The sequence below is a fragment of the Schistocerca piceifrons genome, chromosome 2 (genome assembly GCF_021461385.2).
Source record: "Schistocerca piceifrons isolate TAMUIC-IGC-003096 chromosome 2, iqSchPice1.1, whole genome shotgun sequence".
In the NCBI taxonomy this organism is placed as follows: Eukaryota; Metazoa; Arthropoda; class Insecta; order Orthoptera; family Acrididae; genus Schistocerca; species Schistocerca piceifrons.
The window spans coordinates 775,926,950-775,943,710 of record NC_060139.1 but is presented as its reverse complement, the minus strand read 5'-3'; the positions used below and the strand labels follow the sequence as shown (position 1 = coordinate 775,943,710).

General features: G+C 44.0%; 1 protein-coding gene and 1 pseudogene across 1 annotated transcript in view; one reads left to right on the top strand and one right to left on the bottom strand.

Annotated features, from left to right (window-relative positions):
- Positions 1 to 16,761, top strand: part of LOC124776784 (large neutral amino acids transporter small subunit 1) — a 348,969-nt gene that overhangs the window by 85,913 nt on the left and 246,295 nt on the right. The window lies entirely within an intron of this gene.
- Positions 400 to 517, bottom strand: LOC124778603 (annotated as a pseudogene).

Below are 16,761 nucleotides of genomic sequence, written 5' to 3'. Positions count from 1 at the left end.
GCTTTACCGGCGGAAGGACGTCGCACCACAATGCCAAATGAAACGTCACGCTGTCCTGTGTGTACTTTTGAGAAGGACCAAGCAAAGCTGAATGACAGGCCGGGCCTCGGACCGCCCGTGGTCCGCACAGGGTGCACGCGTGAAGTTTGGCATGCCGTCGCCGGCCCTTGAATAACGTTACATAAACTAAATTCCTCCCGCGCAGGCCATGAAGGCCCAAAGGTACCGACTGGCCACCGTGTCATTCTCAGCCCACAGGCGTCACTGGATGCGAATATAGAGGGGCATGTGGTCAACACACTGCTCTCCCAGACGTATGTCAGTTTCTGAGACCGGAGCCGCTACTTCTCAATCAAGTAGCTCCTCAGTTTGCTTCACAAGGGCCGAGTGCACCCCGCGTGCCAACAGCGCTCGGCAGACCGGATGGTCACCCATCCAAGTGCTAGCCCAGCCCGACAGCGCTTATCTTCGGTGATCTGACGGGAACCAGTGCTACCACTGCGGCAAGGCCGTTGGCAATTACGTTATATGGGGTGGCCATAATTAAAGTGCAGCAACTCATGGAGGTCCAGTGTGGGCTGTAATTATAATATGGCAGCGAAACTTGATAGATATACTAATGCGTTAATGTGGAACCAATTTACACTGGAAAAAAAAATAGTTCCAATTTTGGCCACCAGGTGCAAATCTGGCGCTGTAGGCCTACTATGATTATAATATTGGACAAATACTGTGAAAGCAGAGGTTAATAATAAAATCAACATTACGCCTTCTTCACTTGATTGACCTTTCGTGGCCAATCCCAGTTCGTAATCCGTTACATACAGAAACATTTCTATACGTCTTTCTTTCATTCACAGCGTCAGATTTTCAGCTGGTGGCCAAAATTGGAACTTTTACTGGCGTAAATCGATTCCACATTAACGCATTAGAATCCCTACCAAGTTTTGCTTCCACACGATAATTACAGCCCACACTGGACCTCTGTAAGTAGCTACACTTTCATTGTAACCACCCAGTATCTAAAGCCTATTTTTTTAGTGTACGTGACTGTCACGAACACATGTAACGAGTAGTGGTTTTGGTACTGAGTGTGACAAGAGAAAGAACGAAGGCTAGAACTGACTTTTGCCGTCTTTATAAGCGCGATAGAAGCTACGCTTACAGTAGCCCCCTTCTGGCTGACGGTCAACTCTGTCACTCTGCTCTCTCTCCATTCGGCACTACTGAGACGTTCAGAATGTAACGCAGGGCAGTGATGCACAACTTGGCGATCAGAAATTATACGTCATCACACTTGCCAGCGACATTCTGTTTGTGCAAATTTCTAAACGACCTTCTCCACGGACGCCGATTATTTAGTAGCAGCACGTGCGAAGCATCAGCTAGCGTGGAAGGCCGGTGCTGGATATTCGTGGTATCGACGGCTGGTCTAGAATCGTGTTTAATGAATCTGGAAGGTAGTGTAAACATGAATGCTCCATATCATAGATGCGGTGTTTTGTACGATGGGACCAAAAACAAGCTCAGACCGCAGAGCGCTGCAAGTGTATCAGAACTGCAGCAGAATCAGTTCTTCAGACTGCCGAATCAACTGTGATATTCTCTACACCCACAGGATAATTAAAAGTTACTGAAAATGAGGGAGGAGTGATAGCCGAAATTATAGAGGCCATTCGGCAAAGCAAATCGAAGAAACTTGTATGGAACCGTTCTATCGAACAGGCATGTAAAATTTCGTTTTCAAAATCATTTATTTCCTGATTGGAAACAAGCCAATGCTATCAATCTGCACTAGGTATTGCATGAAAGGCATGATGAGCACTTTTTTCTTGGGAGTGGCTCCAACAACACATTTCAAAAACAAAACTGCAAATATCTGCCAGAACACCTGAGAAAATGCACCTGACAACTATTAGAAGAAACACCCCGTGCATACATTTGCCCGTGTATGTTCGACACATATATCGAACACACCTCCTCTTCCTCCCCCTCTCTATGTCCACCTCTTCGTCCTTGTGTCAGCCCATCTCTTCCTCCCACCTCACCTCTCTCTATCGCATCCTCCACACTCTCTGTCTCTTCAGCTCCTCCATCCCCTCTATCTGACCATAGCTTCCTCTCCTTTCCTTTCACCATATTCTCCTCCATCTGCGCCACACCCTCTTTCCTTTTCACCTGTCCATCACCTTTCTATACCTTCCACTTTTCTCATGCATCTCCCCTCGTCCCCTCCCTCTGTCCATACCCTCCTCCCTCACTCTGTCCATCCCTTCCTCTATCCATCTCAACCTCTTCCCAGCTATGTTCATCACCACCTGTAACCTCTGCAATACAGGTCAGTAAAGCAGGCCAATACTACTCCCACAAAATACCCGTCATGGAGGGCAGGCTACATGTCGGTGCCCGGAAAACATTTCTTGCCCTGACGTGGGTCTACGAATCTATAAACCCCGTAATGCTATAATCGCGAGGCCTGGTGTTGATGGTCCAAATTTTGTTGAAATCGATGAAGGGATTTGGAAGAAGATCCTAGACATACACAAATACATTGTGCTCTCTCTATATAGCAGATATAGAACAAGATCAGACCTAGCACACTTCCCTGGGGCACTTCTGCCGGTACCGATGTATCTGATGATCAGTTGTGTCCCTCATTGGGTTGTATTACTTTAAAGTTCATCGAGCCATTTACATATCTGATATTCTGTTTTGTTTTATATGTGATTTATAGAAATATTTGTTCCATGTAACGTAGCATTAATCTGATATTATTTAGATAGGCGTTTAAAACTTGACTCGGAATAACTGTGCAGGTTAGGTGCACATCATCTCCTAGGAGTGGCATCTTACTCTGAGGTTTGTTGAAACACCATGGAGGCGTCGCTTTCAGTATGGGCTACGTAGAAGCGATGGCACTCCGTTGTGCGTCATTGTTATGTATTTCCCACTGCTGTTCGTTAGCTATCCTTTCTCTCTGTCCCTCTCTCTCTCCCTTTCTTTCAGAAGCTTCCACGCAAGCTGTGCCCTATCTACGAGCAGCGGGAATCTGTCTTCTTCAAATCAGGAGTAGACCTTTGCCTATTGCGATGCTATCGCTTTCTATGCCTACCACAAAACCGTATTTTATGGCTCTAAATTTTTAGAGACTCTTCGGCACTGTCTTCCCTTTAAGGTATTTTCCATAATTTATTTTTTTATTTAGATTTCTTCCTTAGGATTAATCAGTTTTATAATATATTGGAGTATTGATAACATGTTATCCATACGTTAGCTTACTTTCTTTTAACCGTTCCTCAGGCACTGCCAATGACTGTCAGCACTTTATCTAAATTGTTACCGAGTATCTGTTCAAATTTGTGGTTGGTATCAGGATGTCCCTGCACTTCGCTCATAACGGAAAAAAATACACAGTTGTAAAGGTAATTTCATGAGTACTCCAAGAGAGCGTTACGGGGCTGAAGCTGTTTACAGCTTGTATTAATCATCTAGCGGGTAGCGTTAAATGGTCCACGAGGTTGTTCACAGACGATGCAGTTACATATAAGAAGGCAGCAAATGCCAGAAGAGTGTAGCGAATTACAAGAAGACGTGCAGAAAGGTGATTGGTGCTGTTAACCCTGAAGGTAAAGAAATGTAACATCTTGCTCGTAAGGAGGCCGAGGAAACCACTACCGTTTCATTGCACTACTGGCGACTAATCACTGGGGACAGTAGCTGCCGTAAAGTACCTACGTGTAACCGTTCTGGGCGACTTAATATGGAATGACCAGAATAACAAATAGAAAAAAAAAACAGATGCAGGCTGCAATAATAGGAACAATCTTATGGAAATGTAATTCACCCACGAAAAAAATGATTAACAAAGCACGTGTTCGATAGATTCTTAAATATTTGTCTGGGACCCTTACCAGGTTGAATTAATAGAGGAGACAGAAAATATGTGACGAAGAACGGCGAGTTCGTCACGGGATCGTTTAGCCGGCGCGGTAATGTGTTGAAGATGCTCAACAAACTTCATGTAGTTTAAGTGATTCAGGGAAGTTCCCCATTTCATCTAGCTGGGGTGAAATTGCATTAGGTGTTCCACAGGGTTCGATCATGGGTCCCCTTCTCTACTTGATGTATGTGAATGACCTCCCTTCTTATCTGAAACAAGAAGCTAAACTGACACTGTTTGCTGATGATACAAGCATCATTATTAATCCAGGGAAGGAAACTCCAATAGGAAATGATACCAATAATGTCTTTGGAATGTTATTGATTGGTTTTGTGCGAATGGGCTTGCTCTGGACTTTGAAAAAACACAGTACATCAAATTTTCTACTGCATTGAGTACAGTTTCTTCATTAATCAGTAGACAGGGTAGGGCATACTAAATTTTTGAGTGTACATTTGGATGAGAGCCTTAATTGGAAAATTCGTATTATGGGTCTCCTAAAGCAAGCAGGTTCAGCAACTTTTGCAATCAGACTAATTGCCGATTTTGAGGATATAGAAATTAGCAGCCTTGCCTCACAAGGTCCTCTGTATTCCGAGCATTTCGTTCTTGATCTCCAGTTTTACTGCTCCCTCCTGATTCTTGTACATATTGTACACCCGACATTTCCTGTAGCTTGCTCCAATTTTTCTCAGAGTTTCGAAAACTTGCGCCAACTTACATTGTAGAAAACGTTTTCTAGTTCGACAAATCCTGTCTTGATTTTTCTTCAGTCTTGCTTCCATAGTCAAGCACAACGTCAAAACTGCCCTTATCCTCCATAAAGCCAGATTCTCAGTTTTCTTTTCCATTCATCTTTATACGAGGATTATTCTTGTTAGCAACTTGAATCCATGTGCTGTTAAGCTGATTGTACGATAGTTCTTGCACTTTCCTGCCCCCGCAAGTCAGATGGTGTGTTGCAAGTCCCATAGGGTCTTCACCAACTTGACAGCCGTTTGGCACTTCTTGCAATGGTTTTAGAAATTCCGATGGAATGATATATTTCTCTTATACCTTATTTGATCTCAAGACTTCCAAAGCTTTTTTAAATTCTGACTCTAATATTGGATCTCTTATCTGTACTATATCGATTCTAATTTCTTCATCTGTCAAGTCGTAAGACAAGTCCTGCGCCTCATAGAGCCCTTCCTTGCACTCTTTTCACATATCCGCTCTCTCCTCTGCGTTGATCAGTGGGATCTCCATTGCACTCTTTAATGTTGCTTTTAGTATCACCAAAAGTTGTTTTGACTTCTCTGTATGCTGAGTCAGCCGTTCCGACGATAATTTCATTTTCGATTTCTTCACATTTTTCCTGCAGCCATTTCGCCGTGGCTACCCCGCACTTCCTGTTTATTTCATCCCAAGATTATTTATATTGCTTTTTTTTATGTCTTCCGCTGAATGTTTACATACTTCCTTGTCTCATCTATCAATTGAAGTATTTCTTCTCTTCCGCAATGCCTCTTCGCAGTTACTTTTCTTGTAGCGATGTTTTATCTGTCCAACACCAGTGATTGCTTATTTTAAAGACGTCCACCGCCCTTCGACTGAACCGCCTTCTGAGCCGTTCATGATCGCAATAGCTATGGCTTCAGACAACTTAAAGTGTATGTCTTGGATACTTCCGTGTCCCACTTCTTTACGTAATGATTCTTTCTGACGAGCCTCTTAAACTGCAGCCTACTCTTCATCTTTACTAAATTGTGATCTGAGTCTATATCTGCTCCCGAGTATGCCTTACATTCCAGTACATGATTACCGAATCTCTGTCTTACCGTGATGTAATCCAACTGGAATCTTCCCATCTCTCCGTGCCTTTTGCAAGCATACCTCCTCCTCTTATGATTCTTTAAACGAGAATTCACTGTTATTAGCTGACATTTATTGCAGAGCTCAATTAGTCTTTATCCTCTCTTATTCCTACTACTAAACCCATATATTTCGTTTCCCTGCAACTGTATTTCAATTTCCCGTGACTATTAGATTTTGATCTCACTTTACATACTGAATTACACATTCAGTATCCTCACATACTGTTTCTTCTTCACCTTCTGCTTGAGACGTCGGCGTTTATACCTAACTATTGTTGTCGATGTTAGATTCGTATTAACTCTGGTAAGAACTACACTATCACTGAACTGTTCGCAGTAATTACCTCTCTGTCCTACTTGCCTTTTCATAACGAATCCTACTACCTATACACTTCAGTTTCTACTGCTGTTGACATTACCCTTTACTCATCTAACCAGTGATCCTTTTCTTCTTTCCACTTCACTTCACTGACCTTTCCAATTCTTTTTCAGATTTTCTTGCTTCCCTAGCACGTTCAAACTTCTGAGATTCCATTCTCCGACTCGTAGAATGTTACCCATCCGTTGGTTATTCCATCTTTTTCTGATGTTCACCTCTAATATTACAGACCCCTCACGGAGATCCGAATGGGAAGCTAATACGGAATCTTTTCCCACTGGAGAGGTCATCATAAGACTTTTTCAATTAGAGGTACCATGTCATATAGAAACTCCTTATGTGTCTTTAATGCGGTGGTTTCCATTGCCTTCTGCATGCTCAAGACAACTGATTATTACCGATTCTTCCGTCTTTAAGGGCACTTCTCACCCGAAAGGCAAGAAAGTGCCTTGAAACTCTGTTAGTTCCACCGCTCCCTTTGACAAGGTCGTTGGCAGAACGAGAGTGACTTATTGTTCTGTTGCTGATACTTTTTGTTCAAAAATGAAACAGTAACTAGGTTCGTACCCGGGACGCAGGACGTTTTGAATACTAGTCAAAGTCGCTACATTTTTTTAAAATCTTATTTTGTTCGTTATGTTTGTTGTATTTGTTCGGGGTGGACGTCCCATGACACCCGTTCAGGTTCATCGTCGATCCATTCCCTCAGTTTTTTAGTTATTTATTTTTATTGCAAAGGTCATCTGACCCTATACGCTGAGCTACCGTGCCGGACCCTAAGGCCAGAGGTTCGTTCAACTACTGGTTTCCACTTTATTGATGACACCTGGTATGGATTTCGTTAAAATTGTACAGTTTTCAGTGTTCTCTGTAGGGCAAGTAAGCGTACATTTCTGTTTTCAGTGTGTGAGACAGGTTCGCTTTTCGTCCCGGGATATTGTTCGCCGTGAGTGGCGGGAGTTGCACGGCACCGCCGGCCGCGGCCGCATGCGTCAGCGGCATGTTAGTGCAGGCGGTGCACTCGACCGCCTCTTGGGCGTTGCCTGGGCCACGCACCGCCGCGCCGCGAGCACTCAGCACGCACATGATTAATGGAGTTGCAGATCCCACATGCCCTAGGCTGTCCGCCGTAGATAAATAGAGCACTGTAACCAGATACATTTATGAATGACGGAATAATAAATAAACTTTAACTTGCCTACATGGTTCAAATGGCTCTGAGCGCTATGGGACTTAACATCTGAGGTCATCAGTCCCCTAGAACTTAGAACTACTTAAACCTAACCAACCTAAGGACGTCACACACATCCATGCCCGAGGCAGGATTCGAAACTGCGACCGTGGCAGTGGCGCCGTTCCTGACTGTAGCGCCTAGAACCACTCGGCCACCCCGGCCGGCTAACTTGCCTAACTCCACTGAGAATAGGCAAGGGGGATACAGTATCCAATTATTCGTCCAGATTCTCTTGAAACTTTACTTGCATGATCACAAAGGATTTCAAAGGGGAGTTAGAATATCTTACGGTGCGCAACCCTAGGCGAGATTATTTTATCTGAAGCTCACTTGTACTTACGTTAGCATGCGTAAATTTCATAGTGCCTTCTCTCTCTTCAGTTACATGACTGCAAATTCGTGAATATTTACGTTTCACATAAACAACAGTAGCGAAAGGTGCACACCAGTATCTTCATCTTTAAATTTCTAAACTCTTCAACTACGAGGTGCGTTTTTTAAGTAAGTACCGTTTTGAAATTTAAAAAAGACATGCTAAGATATCTCAATAATTTTATTTTTACATGAAAGCCTGTACCTTAATCTAAGCACTGACGCCATTACAGTCTGTTTCTTTCTTGTTGACGTTGTGTACTGAATGTTTAAGATGCCTCCGATAATCGTGAGTCCCGCCGACTGTGAAGTACGGGCTATTATAAGATTTCTTAGTGCTAAAGGCCTAAAAGCGATCGATATTCATCGTGAGATCTGTGCAGTTTACGGAGAAAACATTATGAGTGATGGAATGGCAAGAAAGTGGGTGAGAGCATTTAAAGATGGCCGCACAAATGTGCATGAGGAACAACGGAGAGGGCGTCCTTCGGTCGTTCATAAAAGTTTGGTGCAGGAAGTGGACAATAAGGTGAGAGAAAACAGACGCTTTACGATTTCCTCCTTGCGGGATGACTTTCCTAATGTTTCTCGTAGTGTTTTGTATGGAATTGTGACCGAGCACTTGCCGAGCACTTGAATTACCGAAAATTGTGCGCATGTTGGGTACCGAAAATGTTGACAGATGTGCACAAAACCAAACGTTTAGACAGTGCATTGACTTTCCTTGAGTGGTACCATAACGACGGTGATGATTTCTTCAGGCAAATTGTGACGGCCAATGAAACATGGATGGCCTACGTCACACCAGATTCAAAGCAACAGTCCATGGAAGTTGAGCTAGGGCATTGTTTTGCTGCAAGACATTGCCCGTCCGCTTGTGGCGAATCAGACCAAAGATCTCATCACATCTTTTCAATGGGAAACTCTAGATCATCCCCCGTACAGCCCCGATCTTGCGCTCAGTGGCTATGATCTGTTCCTGCACTTGAAGAAACACCTGGGCGGTCAGCGCCTTCAAGACGATGACGAAGTGGTGATTCAGTGGTTAACAAGTCAGGCGGCAGACTTCTGTGAGGAGGGTATTCAAAAACTGGTACAATGTCATGACAAGTGCCTCAATATTGACGGAAATTATGTAGAAAGGTAGATTAAGAGGCTTTCATGTAAAAATAAAATTGTTGAGGTATCTTAGCACGTCTTTTTTTTTAATTTCAAAACTGTACTTAAAAAACACGCCTCGTATAAAACCCAAATACACTAGGGTTCACACAATCATCAAAAACAGTAGTGCATTACCCAAATACTCGACGACTTTGGGTTTCTTCCTGCAGTGCAGAGCGCAGTGGTCCACTCTGCACGCGATGAGGCTTGAAGCCAGACTGCTGACATCACATGACTCGCCACCACAACTCTACTTCCGCCATTACCTCCTGCCTTGGTCGAGCTCTTGCCCGCAAAAAGCAAAGGTACATGGCACGAGTCACTGTCCAGCACACTGTTTTAAACAACCAGGAAGTTTCAAATCAGCGTAGACTCTCCTCCACTGTGAAAATTCACTCCGTGTCTTTGCTTGTTTGGTTGGTGAAGAAGTAACAGAAATGTTCAAAAATCTTGTAATAGCTCTAAGAAAGACCAGAAATCCCGCGAGGACCTGCTAATAAACAGTAATAGTGTTAGTAGTTGTAGTAGTAGTAGTAGTAGTAGTAGTAGTAGTACCAGCAGTGGTGATGATCATATTCATACGTGGATAGCCGGAGTGGCCGAGAGGTTCTAGGCGCTTGAATCTGGAACAGCGCGACCGCTACGGTCGCAGGTTCGAATCCTGCCTCGGACATGGATATCCGTGATGTCCTTAGGTTTGTCACGATTAAGTAGTTCTAAGTTCTAGGGGACTGATGACCTCAGATGTTAAGTCCCATAGTGCTCAGAGCCATTTGAACCATACGTGTATAACTTTTATCTGGAAATTGGAAATATCATGGCATGATGAAGATGATGAAGTCCCATACTCCTTGACAGAGCGTAGGGGAACGATGCGGGAGACCTGCACCGCCGTACTAGGCAAGGTCCTGATGGAGGCGGTTTACCATTGTCTTTCTCCGACCGCAATGGGGATGAACGATGATGATGATGACGACACAACAACACCCACTCGTCTCTAGGCAGGTGAAAATCACTGACCCCGCCGGGAATCAAACCCGGGACCCCGTGCTCGGGAAGCGAGAACGCGACCGCGAGACCACGAGCTGCGGACTATTATGGTATTACAGCTTGAGAATATAAAATCACATACAGGATGGTCCATTGATAGTGACTGGGCCAAATATCTCACGAAATAAGCATCAAACGAAAAAACTACAAAGAACGAAACTCGTCTAGCTTGAAGGGGGAAACCAGATGGCGCTATCGTTGGCCCGCTAGATTGGTCAAACGCATATCACCTGCGTTTTTTTAAAATAGGAACCCCCATTTTTTATTAAATATTAGTGTAGTACGTAAAGAAATATGAATGTTTTAGTTGGACCACTTTTTTCGCTTTGTGATAGATGGCGCTGGAATAGTCACAAACGTGTAAGTACGTGGTATCACGTAACATTCCGCCAGTGCGGACGGTATTTGCTTCGTGATACATTACCCGCGTTAAAATGGACGGTTTACCAATTGCGGAAAAGGTCGATATCGTGTTGATGTATGGCTATTGTGATCAAAATGCCCAACGGGCGTGTGCTATGTATGCTGCTCGGTATCCTGGACGACATCATCCAAGTGTCTGGACCGTTTGCCGGATAGTTACGTTATTTAAGTAAACAGGAAGTGTTCAGCTACATGTAAAACGTCAACCACGACCGTCAACAAATGATGATGCCCAAGTAAGTGTTTTAGCTGCTGTCGCGGCTAATCCGCACATCAGTAGCAGACAAACTGCGCGAGAATCGGGAATCTCAAAAACGTCGGTGTTGAGAATGCTACATCAACATCGATTGCACCTGTCCCATATTTCTATGCACCAGGAATTGCATGGCGACAACTTTGAACGTCGTGTACAGTTCTGCCACTAGGCACAAGAGAAATTACGGGATGATGACAGATTTTTATCACGCGTTCTATTTAGCGACGAAGCGTCATTCACCAACAGCGGTAAGGTAAACCGTCATAATATGCACTATTGGGCAACGCAAAATCCACGATGGCTGCGACAAGTGGAACATGAGCGACCTTGGCGGGTTAATGTATGGTGCGGCATTATGGGAGGAAGGATAATTGACCCCCATTTTCTCGATGGCAGTGTAAATGGTGCAATGTATGTTGATTTCTTACGTAATGTTCTATCGATATTACTACAAGATGTTTCAGTGCATGACAGAATGGCGATGTACTTCCAACATGATGGATGTCCGGCACATAGCTCGCGTGCGGTCGAAGCGGTATTGAATAGCATGTTTCATGACAGGTCGATTGGTCGTCGCCCGCACGTTCACCGGATCTAACGTCCCCAGATTTCTTTCTGTGAGGAAAGTTGAAGGATATTTGGTATGGTGATCCACCGACAACGCCTGACAACGTGCGTCAACGCATTGTCAATGCATGTGCGAACATTACGGAAGGAGAACTATTCGCTGTTGAGAGGAATGTCGTTACACGTTTTGCCAAATGCATTGAGGTTGACGGGCATCATTTTGATCATTTATTGCATTAATGTGGTGTTTACAGGAAATCATGCTGTAACAGGATGCGTTCTCAGAAATGATAAGTTCACAAAGGTACATGTATCACATTGGAACAACCGAAATAAAATGATCAAACGTACCTTCGTTCTGTATTTTGATTTTAAAAACCTACCTGTTACTAACAGTTCGCGTAAAATTGTGAGCCATATGATTGTGACTATTACAGCGCCATCTATCACAAAGTGAAAAAAGTGGTCCAACTAAAACATTCATATTTCTTTACGTACTACACGAATGTGTAATAAAAAATGGGGGTTCCTATTTAAAAAAACGGAGTTGATATCCGTTTGACCTATGGCAGCGCCATCTAGCGGGCGAACCATAGCGCTATCTGGTTTCCTCATTCAAGCTTGACAAGTTTCGTCCTTTTTAGTTTTTTCGTTTGACGCTTATTTCGTGAGACATTTGGCCCGGTCACGATCAATGGACCACCCTGTATACTGGCATTACAGACGTACAGGCTTAGTTTGACGGGCATGAGACAGGCAGCTAGCCATGTCCTTACAGTAGGAATCGCCCCGTCTCGCGAAAGACGCCCGGGAGGGATCCCGGCACGGCCACCGGACGCCGCCAACGCATCCGCCGGCCGCCACCGCGCCCGTCTCTCGGACACTGATACGCCGGTAGTGGGTTGAGCGAGCGGGTTCCGTGAGTTAAGCATAAAGAACGTTGCCATCTGATTAACTTAAGCTTACCTCTATTTACGGTAGGTGGCCTAAATGATGCCCCTCTGTGCTAAGAACAGCCTGACACCTCCTGAACTCTTTACCTAACACTCGTCGAATTTCGGCTGCCGAAGTCTGGGAAAAGAACAGCCGAACCCTGTCTTCCAACTCTTCAATCGTGAGGAGATTGGTTGCATACACGCCCTAAATTAGACACTTGTGACCCTTATGTTAAATTATCTGGCTGATGTCAAGCTTACGAAGTACAAAGTTAACATAACACATAATAACAGTAATAATAATATCGGGAACTAAATTATCGACCTATAAATGATGCAGGCCACACAGTTGCGATTTGGTTAGAATAATGTTTATTCAGAAAGCAAACTAATAGCGAAAGTGGTCGTATTTAGAGTTACTGTTACACTCGAGCACATATCCATTTGACACAGTTCGATCATTCACAATCTCACCGCGAAATACAAGTTATCTACGCGAAAAGTTAGAGTTCACACCAGACGCGCAGCTGCTCACCGCTCAGAGACTAAGTCCCGCGATACCACATGACGCGAAATTTTCTAATTCGTTTCACTTCCTAGCTACCTAAAGAGCGACTATCCGCTTTCGCGTCTCAATTCGAAATGTACCATTTGGTGTCTCGAGCCGAACTAAACTGTCCGCTTCCGCGTCTTCCCCAGCACTGTCCCTATGCCCGTTTCCCGCGCGCCGAATATAGCTCAACTGACTAGGGCAGTTCCCTTTTGTGAAGCCGTCCATCTGATTGGCTACAGCCTATTCTACATTATTTTACATTTTAACATATTTAAATAATCAAAGCTTGACCACTTGCACATCCTAAATAAAGTAACAATAATATCTATTACATAATAAACGTTAAATACTCTTATATAAAACCATTACAGTTTCCTTCTTAACTTTGAATGTCACGACCAGTAGCCTTGCACCAATGTGCTTTCTGATAAATAAATAAAGAACAAAAGTAACTATTATGCACTACACTTTACAACAAATATTCTATTACCTAATGATTCAATAAGGTGTCTTGCTTTCATCGTTCATTGTGTTTTGTGTGGAGGAAATGATGATCAGATGATTAACTGAAGATACTGATAATTTAAATTTACTATATCTTTTAAACAAATAAAGTTACAGAGTTGATATTTACAACATTTGTCATTTTAATGATGCGCTTCTATATGAAAATGTCGATCGTTAAGATCGTCCAAAGCGTTCAGGTTTTAACTTTCAGGTCTTTGTTACAGAACTTGTTAATTTCACTTTAACAGTATATCCTAAACTATTATAGACATGATCAATATTCACGTTTTATTAGGATCACCATGAAAACTTATGGAGGATGGCAGATTAAAATTACTGTGGCTTCATTCCCTGCATGACTTCAGAATTAAATAGTTTCCATAAATGTTTCCCTTTATAGCCGATGTTAGGTCCGCCATATTTAACACTGCTACGTCTCCTCGGCCACAAACGGCTTCTACTGTGTTTTCCTATGTCGTAGGTTCTCGTCTGTCTCGCTCGCTTGCCTCAATAGGCAACAGACGCCTATGATTTCCCCATCTCGTGGTGAATCTGCGCCCTTCGTGGCACACGGTCGTCGACGACAGGGCTCGTTTGACAATTCCTGTAGGCTGACTCTTTCTGCCATATATTTAAATGAGAATGCAATGCTCGTTAACTCACATTGTTCACGTACCTGTCAGAGCGTACTGTTTAGTGGAAAAAGATTCGTTCAGTACTTCGTCTTGCACTGATTGCACACCACATTCCTGTTTTCCCATCATTCAGAGATTGTTGACGTAATTCATGAGGATTTTCGGAGCTCCAACGTCGATTGTCCTAAGAGATAACGTACCCTGACAAATGCAGCCATGCTTGAGCCACAGTGTCTGAGTTCCTCAGTTGATAAGCTACCGCTGTTTTCTATGCAGATGCCCTTGACACACCAGTCTGAAGTGCCAAACGCCACAGACATTTTCTCGGACTGCTTTCCAAGGCCTTCTCTATTTATTTTCGGTTAAACCACTAGGTTCTCTAGACCTTAATTTCTGTAACAGATCTACTCTCTTGAAATCTCTTCACTAATATGCGTCGCATTCGGGAGGACGACGGTTCAATCCCGCGTCCGGCCAACCTGATTTAGGTTTTCCGTGATTTCCCTAAATCACTCCAGGCAAATGCCGGGATGGTTCCTCTTAAAGGGCACGGCCGACTTCCTTCCCCATCCTTCCCTAATCCGATGAGACCGATGACCTCGCTGTCTGGTCTCCTTCCCCAACCAAACCAACCAACCAACTAATATGCGTATCGCCGAGTCATTGGGAACATGCACAACGGCAAATATTTGTATGATTTGAAGCTGACATTCAACATATGCTTCCGTTTTTGCACAGTTCAGTACAAGAAACGCTCTTTGATCCGTCGTGTATACAATACCGAATAGGAACTCGACAGAAAACTCAAAACACCCGAACACTCCGTCTCACAGTATAGAAGACATGCGCACTGTGTTTCTGTCCGATAACCGGGCATGGAAAGCCCCGAACTCGGCACAGTTGCAATAATGAAGTCTAGCAACAATATTTGAAGCGATTAAAACTTACAAAAAAACACAAAAGAAAACACCAATACACTCAGTCGCACAATGTAGGTGGCACGCGTAAAGTATTGGTATCCGAGAACTACCCATAGCGACAACCGGCAGACTCAGCGGCAACGACCGCCCATGGTAGCTTAGCGGTCGCCGGCACGGTAGCTCAGCGTGTTCGATCAGAGCTGGTTGGCCTCTATAATAAAAAAACTGAGTGGAACGATCAACAAACGAACTTGAACGGATGTCATGTGACGTCCGCAACGACCAAAAACAACGATAAAAAAAGGCCCGGTTCGATTCCCGGCTGGGTCGGATATATTCTCCGCTCAGGGACTAGATGTTGTGTTGTCCTAATGATCATCATTTCATTCCCATCGACGCGCAAGTCGCCGAAGTGACGTCAAATCGAAAGACTTGCACCCAGCGAACGGTCTACCCGACGGGAGGCCCTAGTCACACGACATTTACATCTACCGGCAAACACCGAGAGATCCGCGGACCTCACCCGGGCATCCTTCGGGAGACACCCTGTGGTTCAGGGAAACTACGAAAACCAAAATCGGGTTGTCTGTTAGGAGATTGGAACGTGCATCTTCCTGGATGCAAGGCCACTCTATTTAAAACAGCACAACCTCATTTGATTGATCCCTAATGTACAGTACCGATTTATAAATAAGTTATTTAATAAAGTTAAAAGCTATGTTTGCTATGTTCATTCATTTCTCAACCCCGATCACTACATACAATACACACATTATTTCGTCCGCAGCTCGTGGTCGTGCGGTAGCGTTATTGCTTCCCACGCCCGGGTTCCCGGGTTCGATTCCCGGCGGGGTCAGGGATTTTCTCTGCCTCGTGATGACTGGGTGTTGTGTGCTATCCTTATGTTAGTTAGGTTTAAGTAGTTCTAAGTTCTAGGGGACTGATGACCATGGATGTTAAGTCCCGTAGTGCTCAGAGCCATTTGAACCATTTTGAACATTATTTCGTAATGTTAACACTACACACACTATCGGCTTACCTGATGACATAAGTGTCGACGTTTGGTTTACATTTGGTACACTCAGACTTCCCATTTGTTTGCCGGTGGAATTGAGCCAGCATCCCTCCATAATGAGTGTGAGATGACAGGTACGTGTTCATGGTTCCGTACGTTCCCTACCTTAATCGATATAGGTAAAAACAAAACCCTAATAGTATCACTTTGTTGTCTTGTGTGCCTGAACGTGTAGAGGTATCGAGTTGAAATTTATGCAACGAGCTGATATAACCCCTTGGTGATGTGATAGATTCTAGGTCATGGCAATCAAAAGGTACAACCATTTATGTCACACTGATACTCGCAAGCTGACCCATTAAAACATGTACGGCACTTCGCCTTGACCTATTGTTTTGAAATCTGAGAAGAAGCAAGGTTTCACAGTACAATTGAAGGAAAAAAATCCGAATATTGTTAATTTGTAATTATATTGCACGAAAACAAATATTTCGTCATTTGTTATCCGACTTCAAACTTTGCTAGTATCAATGTCGATAACTGACAAAACCGTCGATATTGTCCATCCACGGGATGGATGAGCTGTCCATATACATAACTGAGTTTGTACGCAGCCCTCAGAGCGTGGGTGTTAATGGCATCTGGCCAATTTGCGACCGCCACCCCCCGACTCTGGCTTCACACGGGTAGCACCGGGATCAGCAGTAGGTCGACTTCTTTGTAAAACGTAGTGATATACAGATACCTTCCTCGGGTAACAATGTGTCTACTACAGTCCAAGCCACGAACGATGGCGGTTCGTGCAGCTCAAGACACGGACGGGGATTGCGTTGCTGCCGGTTGCAAGCGACGGCCGTGGTAAGAGCATACACGTCTACGCTTGAAGAAAGCGTGCATACTGCAAAGTATGTCTCTCGCTTGCTTGTTCAGAATTTGTCACTTACCACCACCATCAGCC